This window comes from Mauremys reevesii, linkage group 8 (genome assembly GCF_016161935.1).
Source record: "Mauremys reevesii isolate NIE-2019 linkage group 8, ASM1616193v1, whole genome shotgun sequence".
In the NCBI taxonomy this organism is placed as follows: Eukaryota; Metazoa; Chordata; order Testudines; family Geoemydidae; genus Mauremys; species Mauremys reevesii.
Genome location: NC_052630.1, coordinates 4,442,603 through 4,456,119, shown reverse-complemented (window position 1 = coordinate 4,456,119; position 13,517 = coordinate 4,442,603). Strand labels below are relative to the sequence as shown.

General features: G+C 54.4%; 1 long non-coding RNA gene across 2 annotated transcripts; it reads left to right on the top strand.

The window, feature by feature from the left end:
- Positions 1 to 1,356: 1,356 nt before the first annotated feature.
- On the top strand, positions 1,357 to 12,446 carry LOC120371144. 2 transcript variants are annotated; one of them, XR_005584162.1, is made up of 4 exons: positions 1,357 to 1,470; positions 1,957 to 2,099; positions 2,409 to 2,481; positions 12,372 to 12,446. It is a non-coding gene; the product is annotated as an uncharacterized LOC120371144 (long non-coding RNA). The 2 variants fall into 2 exon arrangements; XR_005584161.1 differs by lacking the exon at positions 12,372 to 12,446 and having other exon boundaries at positions 2,409 to 3,574.
- Positions 12,447 to 13,517: the final 1,071 nt, after the last annotated feature.

The window sequence follows — 13,517 nt, the reverse complement described above, 5'->3', positions numbered from 1 at the left end:
GACAGGTTCTGGAGGCACTGCCTGGTCCCTGGTGTATAAGGGGTTAACCTCAGCTCAGCTGCCCCCTCCCGGTGGACAGAGGCTCAGGGGAGGGGCTCGAAATTGGCTGCTGTGGGGCAGGGGAGCTCCCACTGGGCTGAACTGCAGCCTGGAGGGGCGAAGTTTCCAGGACTCTTTTTTCCCAGTGCCGCCTGTGCGTGTGTTTTGATTTCTGGAGCTAAGCCGGGTCCCTGGGGGGAAACCCTGGTTGTTGCACCTGGGCTCTGCTTCTGCTGAGTCACCCCACCGGCTCCCAGCTGGGCCGAAGAGTCAGGCACTGCCAAACGCTGCCTGTGCTCACCACTTACCCCCTTGAGCCTCCCCCGCACTAGCGAGCAGCGCTGCCCTGCGCAGCGAAGCCGAGCAGTTACAGACCTGGCGCACCGGAGCCGCACTAGTCAGCCTGGCTAGCATGCAGCAGGTTCAGCAGCCGGGGCCCTGGGTCTGGCCAAACTGCTCTTTGCATCAGACCCAGTGCGGGGGAAAGGAGGCCGTGAGCCACCATTCTGCTTCCCCTGGTCCTAGGGCGACCCCGGGACTGAGCTGACCCCTGACGTAACTTAGAGCAGCCTCGGGGGCTAGAGCAAGACTCAGGACCCTTGAACAGCAGAAGCCTAAATAAGGATTGAAGGGGGGAAATGTTCAGAAGTGATTAAGTGGTTTAGGAGCACAGGCCCCACTGAAAATCAAAGGGACTCGCATTCCTAGGTGATTTAGGTCCTTTTGAAAATCCCCCCCTCCACCCCGGGAGCCAAGTTTTAGGTGCCTGCCTTAGAAAACCTCGGCCCCAGCATCAGCAAGTGTTTCCGATCAGCTGGGCAGGGCAGGGGAGGGGAGGCGATCCCACCGTCTGGGCTGGTGGTCTGAGATGAAATATCCACAGGCAAGTAACCGATCCTCTTCCCAAACGCTAATGGAGGTTCTGAAGTTGTGACATTGGCAGCACCAAGGGGGATTTGCTCCCGCGTTCAGCTCGTCTCCGGCTCCCATTTACCTTTATCCTTGGCGGCTTTACCTTGCGTTTCCCTGGGCCACAGACTCAGCCCCGGGGCTTTTAGCAGCCCCAGCTACAGCCCAAACACACCACTGTAGGTGACTGTGACGGGGTCTGCTTACCTCGCACTAGCCCAGACAGGGTAAAGCCCATGGTATTGACAGCGGGAGTCCCGCCCCCTGGCAAGACTGGGCATGCTCCGAGTGCTCTAGTAGTATAAAGGGAGGGAGAGCAGCTCATTGTGGGCTGGAGGCTGCAGGGGAAGGACCTGCCTGGGAAGTGCCTGGGGCGGGCCAGCCACAGCCTCTGACTGCACTGGGAATTGAAGCCGTCCATGGCCTGCCTGCACCCTGGCAACTGGAGGAAACCCTGGAGGTGATTGGCCCTGCTGAACACAGAGGACCCAACATCTCATGGGAAACCTCAACACAGACTAGGTTAGGAAGTGACCCAGGGAGGGTGACGGAGTGGTACCTCCCACTCGGGAGCTCAGCGTGTTTCGGTAGGACAGCGGCATAGCCGCTATGCCACTGTTAGGACCCTGGGTTGGGGCCCAGTGGAGCTGGATGGACCTGGGCCCCCTACTGGGGCTGCCACACCCCATAAGGGGCACCCCAATGCTACAGACTCTGGCTGCTAGGCCACACTGTCCCGCACCGAAGGGTGGTGCTACAGACTCTGGCCACTAGGCCACACTGCCCTGAACCGAAGGGCTGCTTTATAGACTCTGACCGATAGGCCACGCTGCCCTGACCCTAGGGGCGTGGACCATCACAGTGCCGAAGACCTGCTGAGCTTGGCGAGTCTGTTCAGCAAACTTCATGTGCCACCCAGTGGACACCTGCTGTCAATGAGTAGAAGAAATTGCAGGGTCAGGGCAGGAAAGGCTCAGGGTATCTTAGTTATTCATTGTGTCTTTACAGCGGGGCTGGCCGGCAGGTGACCCCCATGGGAAGCAACACGAGTGCCCGATTCATCCATCACCAGCATCCATGTAACTCAAGTGACATCAGCAGAGTCCCTCCTGATTCTCACCAGTGAAGGTGAGAGGCGAAGCAGGCCCCTGGTAAGTCTACAATTCCATTTACTAGCCTTGTTCTGCAGGTGGCACCTAACCCGAAACCTGCAAGCCAGAACCATCTTTCATTGGTCTGTCCCACATCATGTGATCCCGGGGTTAACTCTGAGTCACAGCCCGGTGTCAGGGTGTGATGATACCGCACAGTGCTACTGCAAGAGGACATCACGAGACCAGGTCTCCGTTCATTGATCTGACCCCTCCAAGAGAGAGAATCCAAGCATGATGACGTGGCATTACAGCCCCAGCAGTGTGGCTGAATGCCAATGGATTCTCTTGATCCTTTTGTCTTTAAAGGGTGAGCTGTGTGTCTTTATCCAAACCCAAGCTCTGTGCATGCCAGGAACATGGATGTGTGCCAGCATGGGAGGTAGAGACGGAGCTCACTATGACACTGCCCTCCTGAGCCAGACTTGACCGGAGGTCCCTCAAAGCCCTCACGTGTCTTCCCATCTCCTCACCTGGTGATCCATCTCTTGTTCTGCAGCTGCCATCCCTTCTTTGCGTAACATGGGGAATCCATTGCCTCATTATCTTCTTCACAGGCCTGCATGTTGGTCTTGTCTCTTCGTTTTTGATTGGTGTCTTCTTTCCCTGTACAAAACCAACATACATCCTCCCATAGCTCCCTGTCCAAACTTTGGAGCCGCATAATCTGCCACGGGTGGTTCTGCCTTCTCAGAAGCACCTTATGGGTACCATAGCAGGAGGTGCTGCAGAACAGGGCTCAGGGACGCTGGTGGAATTTGGGGGCAGAGAGATCAGGTCTGAAATAGCAGAAGGGGCTTTGGCTCAGGATTCAGAGTTGTGGTGAGCAGTGGGAGTTTTCACACCCGCCCCAAACCAGTGCCTGCACTTCTTTGCTAATGTTCACTGAGCAGCCCTAAAATCTGGCCCAGCCAGAGGGCTCTTGGGAAAATCTGGAACGGGGAGCGGAGGAGGATTTTTGGAAGCTGCTGGCGCTGCATTCGGGGAAGGAGTCGTGTGCGGGGACGAGCTGATTAAGATAATATAATGCCTTTGAGAGCGGGGTTGGGACCACTGGCCCACGGTGGCAGTGACAGATCCTGGCTCTGGAGACCAAGAAGCCCAGGTCTGTCCTGCAGTGGGTGGCCCAGGCTCTGGTCTGTGAGGACACTACAGCCCCGCAGCAGGACAAATCGCACTTCCTAGCACCGCTTTGAACTCGGACTCTGCTGCTCTGCCCGCGTGGGTGGAGCAAGTGAGGAGAGAGCAGATTTATGAGGAGAAACTGCGTCTGCAGGGGCGGACGGTGGGCCGGACTCGGGGGGCATCACAGGATGCACCCCAGTGAAGGATCAAAGGCCACAGGAACACAATGTCCTCCAGTGGGAGGCAGGGCTGTTTCCCCCCCACCTGCTGCCATTGCTGCCAGCCAGAAGCCTCTGCAGCCATGGGCTGTATCCTCCCCCGTTCGCCTGTAACACCTGCACTTCCTCGCTCTCTGATTGCACTCTACATTCAGCAGCCCACCTGGCCGCGCATGCAGCCCAAATCCCATCGATAGCCACTATTGCCCCAGCCAAGCAAATCCCTGGAAGCGGCTTTCATGTTCTCTTGTTCGGCTGCTTAAACACAACATGGAAATGTGTGTCCCCGACTCCGACCTCCGTGAGCTCCTTCAGACGTGTATCCCCTCCCTCCCAGCATCACCTCCACGTTACGTTACCCCACAGACTCTGTCTGCACTGCCCTTACCTTATCCAGCTGTGACACAGCCCTCATATTTGCTGGCCTCTGTTTTCACGAAAAATGTGTGCACAGCTGCAAAACCCCATTGCACACCTAATCTGCACGTGCATTTGCCCCTGCTACGCGCGCCCTTCTAGCAATTACATGAGCTATGGCCCGATCCGCTGGTCACTTGCACACGCAACTAGACTCTGTAGCTGTGGGCTCTTCTCTCCAGAGTGTAAGGGAAATGTCAACAAAGGGCAGCCTCCCCCGCTCTTGGTGATTACGGTTGGTCGGTATCACTGCTCAGATTAAACCAGGAGGGGCCCTCAGGCCAGCCGCATAAATGACCTGCCCCCAGCTGCAGACGGAGTCACTGCCAGGTGGGGTTAGAGTTTCCTGGCTTCCAGTTCTGTGAGCTGCAAGGATGGGTTCAAACACTGCACACGCGAGGCCAGCCTGGGAGGATGAGGGGGATGGTGGGGGCAAGGTGAAGGCTATAAACGAAAAGCTCTGCTGGGCCCTTGTACGAAAAGGCTAGTGTCAAAGTGGCCAGGCTTCAGACTGAACCTGCCTTTAAAGGGGGGGATGAAAAATATTTGTGAACCATTTTCCAAAAAATGTTTAAGTGCCACATGCAAGTCCAGGCGATGGGGGGGCTTTAGCCCAGGGTTCTTCTGGCATCCGCTAGCCAGGTGCAGGGCCCCCAGAGAGGCAGAGAACCCAAGCCAGGGAGAGGGGGTTCGCATTGGCACAAGATGCCTGCAACGTCCCCTCTGCCAGGAGCACCTGGAAGTGCCCAGCGCTAGGCGGAGAGGTGAGGCGAGGAGATGGGCTGAGACAACACGTGCTTGGGCAGCCTCTGCCGGTGGGACCCCAGGTGTAATATAAAGCTGCCCTCCCAGAGGGCTGCTAGTCCAGCTGCAGATCCCATCCTGGAGCCAAGTCTCCATCATTGTCCTTACACTGCCGCGGGCATTGACAAGAGCACGGCAGGGACGTCTCAGAATCCTGTCCTCAGGACGGGTCAAGGAGCCAGGAAGGAGCTGGCTTCCCGGGAACTGGCTTTGTGAGGGATCTGAGCCCCGGTGTTCTCGGCTGGGGTCAGTTACTCACTCACCTCTGGGTGTCGGATTGGGGCGGCTGTGTGTGCATTGTGTGTGCAGGCCGGGAGCACAGCTCCGCACCGCCAGCCCAAGATCCTCCCCTCCCCTCCTGAAGCACTTAGCGTTAGAGGTGGTGGGGGATGCTATTGTCCCACTGGTGAGACTGCAGCAGAACTGCTGTTCCTCTGGCTGGGGCAGTGGCTGGAAGGAACAACACGCTCTACAGACAGTGGAGAGACTCCGCGAGCAAGCAAACCAGCCGAACACCCCCACAGCGGGCAGTGGAAACAACCCGCAAGTCCCATCTTGAGCGCAAGTGAAGCCAAAAGGGGAGAGACCGGCTCTGAGACTCGATTCCTTCTTTGCAGCAGTGTGTGTCTCCTCCTGCTTTACCAGTGAACCCTGCCTTAAGTGCAAAACTCAACTCCGCCTCAACCGGCGCCTCTAGGAGAACAACGGAGCAGCTTGAAACTGGCGTCTGCTTCCCCTTCCTTCTCATCCTGTTCCCTTACAACTGTTTTCTCCTCCACTTGGGCCAGATGCTCTACTCCGTTTTGCCAGTGTGAACCCAGTTGGCCTGAGCGGAGTGACTCTAGATTTAACACACTGGCACGGAGGGCAGAACTTCCTCATGCTGATTTGCTGTTGTGCGGTGGCTCGCACCTGCTGGGTCAGGCATGGTAGTTTGTTGAGGTAGGTTGCCCGTGAGCTTTGCACGCTGCTTGGTTAATAGAGGGCTGCTCAGGTGTGATGCAGCCAGGCACTGTTATTGCTGGGCTAGGCATTATTATTGGTATTATAATAGCATCGAGGGGCCCCCAATGAGCTCAGCACCCTACTGTGCTCACCCCTGCATAGACCTGTTGTCAGAGACAGCATCTGCCCCAATCTAGATAGAAGGGAAGGGACTTGCCAACCATCGCCCAGCCGATCAAGTAGCAGAGATAGAACGAGATCCCCACCTTCAGATTCGCAGACCTTCACCCTTTCCTCAAGGCCCCATCAGGGTGTTCTCTCGCTGAAAGGGTGTTCATGAAGGGGCGATAGCTGTGGTGGTGTTTGTAGGGTTCATGAGAAATCTGGGCTGGTGGCATCTACTGTGCCTTTCGTTCCATGGCGGCTACTCCTGCTGATGTTAATGGGTGCGTTACATGTGGAGAATTAGCTCCTGAAAAGAGCCTAGAAATACTCATTTTGGGACGGAAATTAAGGATTAGTAAAATCTGCCCTTCCCTGGCTGGCCCAATGGAGCGTACACACCTTTGGGGGAGTAATAGTGAGTGAGGAGGGGTTCTGCAGCAGCTGCCTGGTGTCCTGACTTGTTCATTTTTACACTTCCTACCATGGCTTTCTTTTGAAGGTGTAGAATTTGTTTATTAAGATGGTGAATTTCTGTGCTTAGATCTTAGCTGGACGCCAGGGAAATGCAGGTTAACGAAGTTCTGTGCAGGAATTTCCATGTTTTGTTTTTCATTTGAGCACCAAAAGTTTCACTGCGTTGGCTTATAGGGTCTGCAGGAGGGGAGCTCTGCTCTGACAGATCTCAGGAGGCCCACCCAAGTGGGACCCCCCCTCTCCGGGAGATGTTAGCAAGTCCATAAGAGGCGTGTGTCTGTCTACATGGTTGTTACATCTATCCCAGGCAAACAATGGCTGAGACACCCTCTTATACAAAGGGCTGCAGGCATAAAGCGTTCATGAAAATGCAAAATCATCCAGGCTGCAAGGACACTGCAAATGGAATTAAGCAGTGTCATGTTCTGTGTGGTTGTGCAGTTGTCCCCAGAGGCACCAACCCAGGATCAAAGCCCTGTGGCTGAATCTGCTGGCATGGCCCTTGGAGTGCGTTTGCTGGGCAGCGGTGCTCTGCTGGAGTGGGGCTCGTTGTCAGAGACCTTGGAGGTGCCATTCTTCTGCTCAAACAGCTCCGAGATGGCTTGGCAAGGGGCACTCTTGGGCAGCACAGGCCTGAAATGTGGGGCGCTAAACCGCCCGCTGTAGGCTCTCATGACCCCCATGTTCAGCAGCAAAGTAGCTGCTGCAGCTGCCCCATCCCATGCCATACCGGGCAGTGGTGATGGGTGAGAGAAGTGACGTGGGGGACGCAGGATCCCCCTGGACATCGCTGTTTAAGGGACATGGGGAAGCTGAGTCAGACAATGGGGCCTGGCAGTAACCACTGGGGTCCGGGGCGGGGTAGGGAGCAGGATATACAGCTTGCTGCAGGGTTAGCCAGCATCTAAAAATCACGAGTCAGGCCCCCAAATCATGTGATTGGCTGAAAAATCATCATAATTCTCATTTTAAAAAATAGATATTGGGTGGTTCTTTCTCTTTGCTCTCTGGTTTATGAGCCTTTAGGTCGTGCGCTCATCCAGGTCACATGTTCGAGGGTTTCTCTGAATTCTAAGGGTTAGAAACTTACTTTGAAAGCTGAGGTTCCCACCCAATCCTTTCTCCAGGGGCTGGGCTCGAAGAAAACTAACAAATATTGAAATCTAGCAATAAAATCATGCGAGTTAGTAACTCTGGTGCTGCTGTCCCTGGGCTTTTGTACTTCCTTTTGGCTTAATTTGAATTTCTGATTTAAACGCCCCTCTGAGACCGTTTGTTGCATTATACTAGCCCAGCAGTTCTCAAAGTGGCCGGGGCTGGCTTAGACTTGCTGGGGCCTGGGGCCAAAGCCGAAAACCCAACCTTGAGGGTTTCAGCCGTGGGTGGTGGAGCTCAGGTTACAGGCCCCCTGCCTGGGGCTGAAGCCCTCAGGTTTTGGCCCCTCCACCCAGGGCAGGCTCAGACTTCAGCCCCCGCCCCGGAGTCGTGTCATCATTTTTGTTGTCAGAAGGGGGTCGTGGTGCAATGAAATTTGAGAACCTCTGGCCTAGCACGAGAGCCATAGCATGAAACTGACCAGTCTGGTCTTGGCTCCAACATGGTGTGTGTTGAGGGGAAGGATTGTCCAGTGGTTAGGACACTGGCTAAGGATTTGTTTCAAGTCTCTGCTCTGCCACTGACATCCTGTGTGACCTTGGTCAAGTCACTCGGCCTCTGGGCTGCAGGCCCCCATCTGTATAATGGAGCAATAACCCTGCTTTGCCTCACTGGATGTTGTAAGGATAAATATTACAGATTGGGAGGAGCTCAAATACTCTGGCACTGGGAGCCACCTTAGAGCGAGGGGCTGTCTCTTGGCAGATGTATGAGCTACAGACCCCTAGGGCACTGCCAAACTACCTGGTGGTGCTTATTTGGGATTCAAGCCTTGCCCTATGTGTGAGACTTCAGAGCCTTACAAGCAATTTCCTGCGCGCCTCATCAGCCTTGTCAAAATCACCCCAAAAGTGACCGTTTTACCTGCATTTTTTTTCTGAACAACCTCCCATTGTCCACTGACCTCCTTTCGCGGCCCGCATCAGGTAGTTTGTTTGCAGAGATGAAAGTTGGGTCAGTGGGAGGAGGAGGGGACAGAAAAGCTTGCGCAGGAAACATGGCAACAAAAAACGACTTAATGTTTCCCTTTCCGTGAACCCAATGAAAAGGCGGATTGATTTGTTTGTTTGTTCTCCCTTTCCTGCGGGGGCTGGGATGTTTTGCCCAGCTGCGAGTGGCGTACTGGACAGAACCAGGGCGTTTCGACCTGTACTGTGCAGGTAAATACATCACTTGGGACAGGTTGCAAATGTCCTGGTGTGTTTCTTCGGAGCTTTGTTTCTGGATGGAAGCCAGGCTGGTGCACTCGGGTCGCGGGCCCTGTTGCGAATGGAGATTGTTCACCTGCATTGGACTGGCTGGCTTGCAGATGAACCTTTTGGCTTTGCCCACAGATTGCTCGCCCATCCAGAGAGGAAAGGGCTTGTTTTAGCTGAGGAGACCAAAGAGCAGCTCCAAACTGGGGAAATCTCCTTGTCTCTCTGAGTCTTTCTGGGCAGAGAGCAGTTTCACAATGCGGGGAGTTGGCTCATTGCAAACGGCTTTGCTCCCTCTGGACAGCAGGGGGCAGCAAAATCCCCCAGTTGCCCCTATTTTATCCAGAGGTTTAATTTGCCTTTTACAAATTTAATCCCAGGGTAACTCCACTGATCTCAGCGGCGTTACTCCTGATTGACATGTGTGAGGAAGAGGAGACTCAGACGATAGTCTCTAGCATGGTGGAGGCAGTATCTTTGTGGAGGCAGATCTTGATTTCGTCGAGATTTTACAGAAGTCATGGAGCTCATCTCTGGGGTGATCTGCAGAGATGTCCGCATAGCACCACGCTTGCCCTTCTCAGAGGTGTAGCCCTGGACATATGATCAACTACACAATATTGTTATTGTTGACATCAGACCAGTGTGTGCTTCTTGGGCTGTCAGTAACCCTACAATAACAAACCAGAGTGCACAGCCCAGGGCTTGTGCGTAGAGTCTCCTGCTCCTAGAGCACAGAGTTTGCGTTTGATCCTCCTGACGCCCTGGCTCGGGGGCATAGGGACGTGAGGATCTCAGCGCGCGTCACCTCACTGCGAGGTAGCTATGACTGTCTGCTGATGGAAAGCCAGGAGCACCGGGGGGTGAAACGACTTACCCAGGGGTCCTCGGTGGGCCGGGCAAATACAGTGCAGGAGTCCTGCCACCCAGTTCCGCACTACACCCACTGGGCAAGGCTTCGGCCCCATTACTGGGTGACCCCCAGCTGCATGCGGGAGAGAAGCTGGAAACCCCCCTACTCTGTCCCCCTTGCCCCAACGTACACTGGTCTTCCCTGTGTCTTTCTTTCTCCAGCCTGCTCTGCACTACTGGGGGCAGGGAGTTGTCTCCCACCATTGCTAATGCTGGATTCGCTCTCCAGATGGTAGCAATGGGGAGGGGGCTAGCACAGATGCCCACAGCAGCCAGCATTTCGAACACCACATTGTCTGACCCTGCTAAGAGCTGGCAGTGGAGGGAGCCTTGTCTACTGTAGGGGTTTCAACCCTCTTCCTCCCAGAGCTTCAATGGGGAGCTTGCCCTGCTTTACGCACAGCCTCTCTCTCTCTCTGCCTGTCTTCTAGGGCTCCGAGTTATCTCTGGGGCATTGGCTGTTCAGTGTCTCTGCGGCCCCACCCAGCCTGGGCAGATGCGGTTAACAACTGTGGCTGCCACCCATTGATTACGCGCTCTGGTCCTGGAGCATGCAGAGCTGGCTTTATCGTGGGCAGAGCGCTGCTGGCTCATTCATTCTCTTTGGCCGTGTCCTCCCCGGAGCCCTGAGTGGACACGCTGCCTGAGCTATCTCCCTGGGTCCCGGGAGATAGGAAGGTTGCAAATAGCTATCACACAGGCAGTGCTGAGCACTGGGCAGGGTCACTGGAGTGTGCCCTGGCAGCAAACAGAGACCGTTTCCACGCTGCTGGGGGACTGGTGCTGCCCGAGTGGGCTGGGCCAGCAGTGACAGGGCTTGGCTCTGAGCTCACTTGTGCCACTTGTCACTGGGGGAGCCCCAGTGACCTCAGCAGATGACCCCTGACTTAAACTGGCCTGAGACGAGAATCAGGCTCCTAGGCTGGCGCCGTTGACTTGGTTGGGAGCGGGAGCAGGCCATAAATGAGGAAGCTGTCGTGGGAAGTGAAAGGCCTGGCTCTCGGTTATCCTGTCACTGAAACCTGCCCAGAGCGAATGCAGAACGCCGCCAGCCCGGGATGGCAGCATTTCACGCCCACTTGGCACGGGTGTCAATGGCTGCACAATGGGTCGGGCACCGGGAGTCAGACCCAAAGGCTCCCAGGGGCTGAGGGCTTTCCTCTCCCCAGGGGTGCGGCTGCCATCGCTGCTCTCCAGAGAGAGGCTTATCAAGCAGCAAGGTGCAGACTCAGGGTCAAGCCTGTCTGTGGTTGGGCCTGTCTCTGTTTCTAACCACTGAGCCCTTTCACCTCCGAACGGAACCATCGTCCCAGGCATTGCCCTTGGAGACCTCCGGCTGAATCCCTAGTGATGCCCAAGGGCAGCTCCTGACATCTCCCTTATTACCCTCTCATTAGACTTAGGCCTTATCTACGCTGATTTGGTTACATTGGTAGAAGCTCCTCAGGGCTACGTCCACCCTAGGAAAGACCATGTGTTAAAAATCCTAGGCCCGACCTACACTAAAATCTTCTGTCAACCCAGCCACGTGGCTCAGGGCTGTGACAAATCCACACCCTGATCAACATAGTTGGATTGCCTTCTGTGTACACTCTGCGGCAGTACTGAATCCCACGTATCATCCAACGGGCTAGGAGGTACTCCGTTATAGTTCCTGTGGTGATTATATCCAGCTAAGCTGAAAATTGTTCGAGCAGTTACATGAAGTCATTTAAGGACTGCTGAACAGGTAGCACCTTTGCTATAGGCTTAGACTCGTGAGCTCTAATTTGTCTCTGAGCCTTCCTCTGCAGCGTGGGGCACGGGTCACTTGCTGGAGGATTCGCTGCACCTTGAGGTCTTCAAACCACGATTTGAGGGCTTCAGTGGCTCAGACATAGGTTAGGGGTTTGTTACAGGAGTGGGTGGGTGAGATTCTGTGGCTGCATTATGCAGGAGGTCAGACTAGATGATCATAATGGTCCCTTCTGACCTTAAAGTCCATGAGTGAAGCTGACGACCTAACCCCTGCTGTAGACAGGGCTCTTCCCTCGACCTAGCTCCCTCGCTCGCTGTCCCGAGTGGCTACGTTGAAGTGCTCCAGCGGTGCAGCTGCAGTGTATAAGTGTAGACAGTCTTAGTCTGGACAAAGCAAGTTGCAGTTTAACATAGTCAAGGTGGGGAAGCCTGAGATTTACCTTGACCAGCCAACTAACCCATGTTAAAACTGCACGTTAGCCTTGTCCCCGCCTTGGGATTTTCACCTGTTTGCTAACATTCAGTTAAAAAAACCCCAACCCAACCCACCTTTTTCTTAGTGCAGCCACCCCTCAGCGTCAGTCCATTTCTTACTGACTGGCGCTAACCCGCTGTGAGGCACTCTTATCGCGGCTAGTAACGTCCGCACACAAACTTGCCTCCGTTTAGCAAAACCGGGTGCAAACCACACTTTTTGTTAAAATGGTGCACGTCTGTGTGCAGACTTGGCTGTCGCTGCCTTGTGGAAGGTTTGTTATCGCCGAAGGGGGTCAGAAATTTTCCATCAGAACTTTTTTCTGATAAAAATGGCCTTTTTGGGGGGAAATTGTTTCATTTGAAATTTTTTGGGGGGGGTAATTTAAAAAAAACAAAAACCCGTAGCATGAAGGAAAATTTGGTTTGCAAATAACCAATTTTTTTCCAGCTTTTCATTGAAAAACAATTTGCAAATTTAAAAAAAATGGATTTTTTTTGTTTCTGTCAAACTTTTTCTCAGCAACACTTTTAATTCTCTGACCAGTTCTCATTATCTCACGTCTCACCTCCTGACTGGTGCCTTAGCTTACTCCTGGGGCCATGTCTGTGCTCTGGGGCCTCTGGCAGTTTTTTCACTTCCTCCCCAGGGTGAGCGCAAGAAGAAAGAGTTAGAAGATGGAAAAATAAGAGCCAGGTTCAGGAGCATCAACTCACAAATGCAGGGGGCGTTGCGTAAAAGTTACAGGGCCGGACTGGGAGCCGGGAGACCCTGGCAAAGGATTTGACTTTGTGGGGACTTGTGCACATGCATGGAATGGGATGCACTGATCAGGCCCCTGCGGTCTATTCCCAGCTCTGATACTGTGAGTCTGTGACTCAGTTTTCCCCTCTGTAAAATGGGGCTATTAATACCAATTCCACATGGGGTCTCCCAAGCATGAATGAATTAATGTGTATAAAATGCACTGATTTCCCTGGATGAAAGGTGCTGCACCCTGTTTTATTCATTATTAAAATACAGGGCAGCTGTCAGTACAGAGTCGGTATCTCCTGCTCTGATCTCTCAGCTCTGCCTCAGGGATTTCCAAGGCTGCTATCCTCATGGTGAGTCAGCACATTTGGGAGGGCTGGGAGCTGTGACTTTGCCCCAGTTTTGTGTCCCTTCCGGGCCCTAGCCCTTGGCAGCGATCGCAGGGTTAAACTTGAATCTCAGTTTGTTGGATGCAGCCAGCTGGGGGAGGGAAGAGCGAGGTGGATGGCAGAGTGGGCAAGGCAGGGAGGTGCCTGCCTGGTTTCAAGGTGGATGGGCCTCGATCCGGGGGGGCAAGAGCTTGAATGCCGCCCAGGAGACACATTCAGCTGTATGGTGCTTTTCAGTGGGAAAATGGCAGAGCTTCACATGGCCGGACTGAGACGGCAGAGCCTACCTGCAAGCCAAGCACAGACCTGGCTCTGTTCCCCTGGCTTGTCCCGGAGAAGCCAAACCCGAGAAGCTGCCTCTGCGTGTATTGCCCTCACGCGGGTCAGGCCCGAGAGAGGAGATATTAAAGGGGCAGCTCTCCATAAACCAGTGCTGGCTGGAATTCAGTTTGGACTCTGCCGGCTTGGCTGTTGCCATCTGGTCCCATTCCCTGGGGGAATTTGCCTTTCCAGCCTAGGACATCACCAAGGGGACAGCAGGACACAGCTACCAACCTCAAGAGCCAGAGAGTGGCAATCTGCACAGAGTCCAACTGCAGCAGTAGTGGGCAGGATTTTCAAAAGTACCTAAGGGCTTGTCTACAAGGGAAATT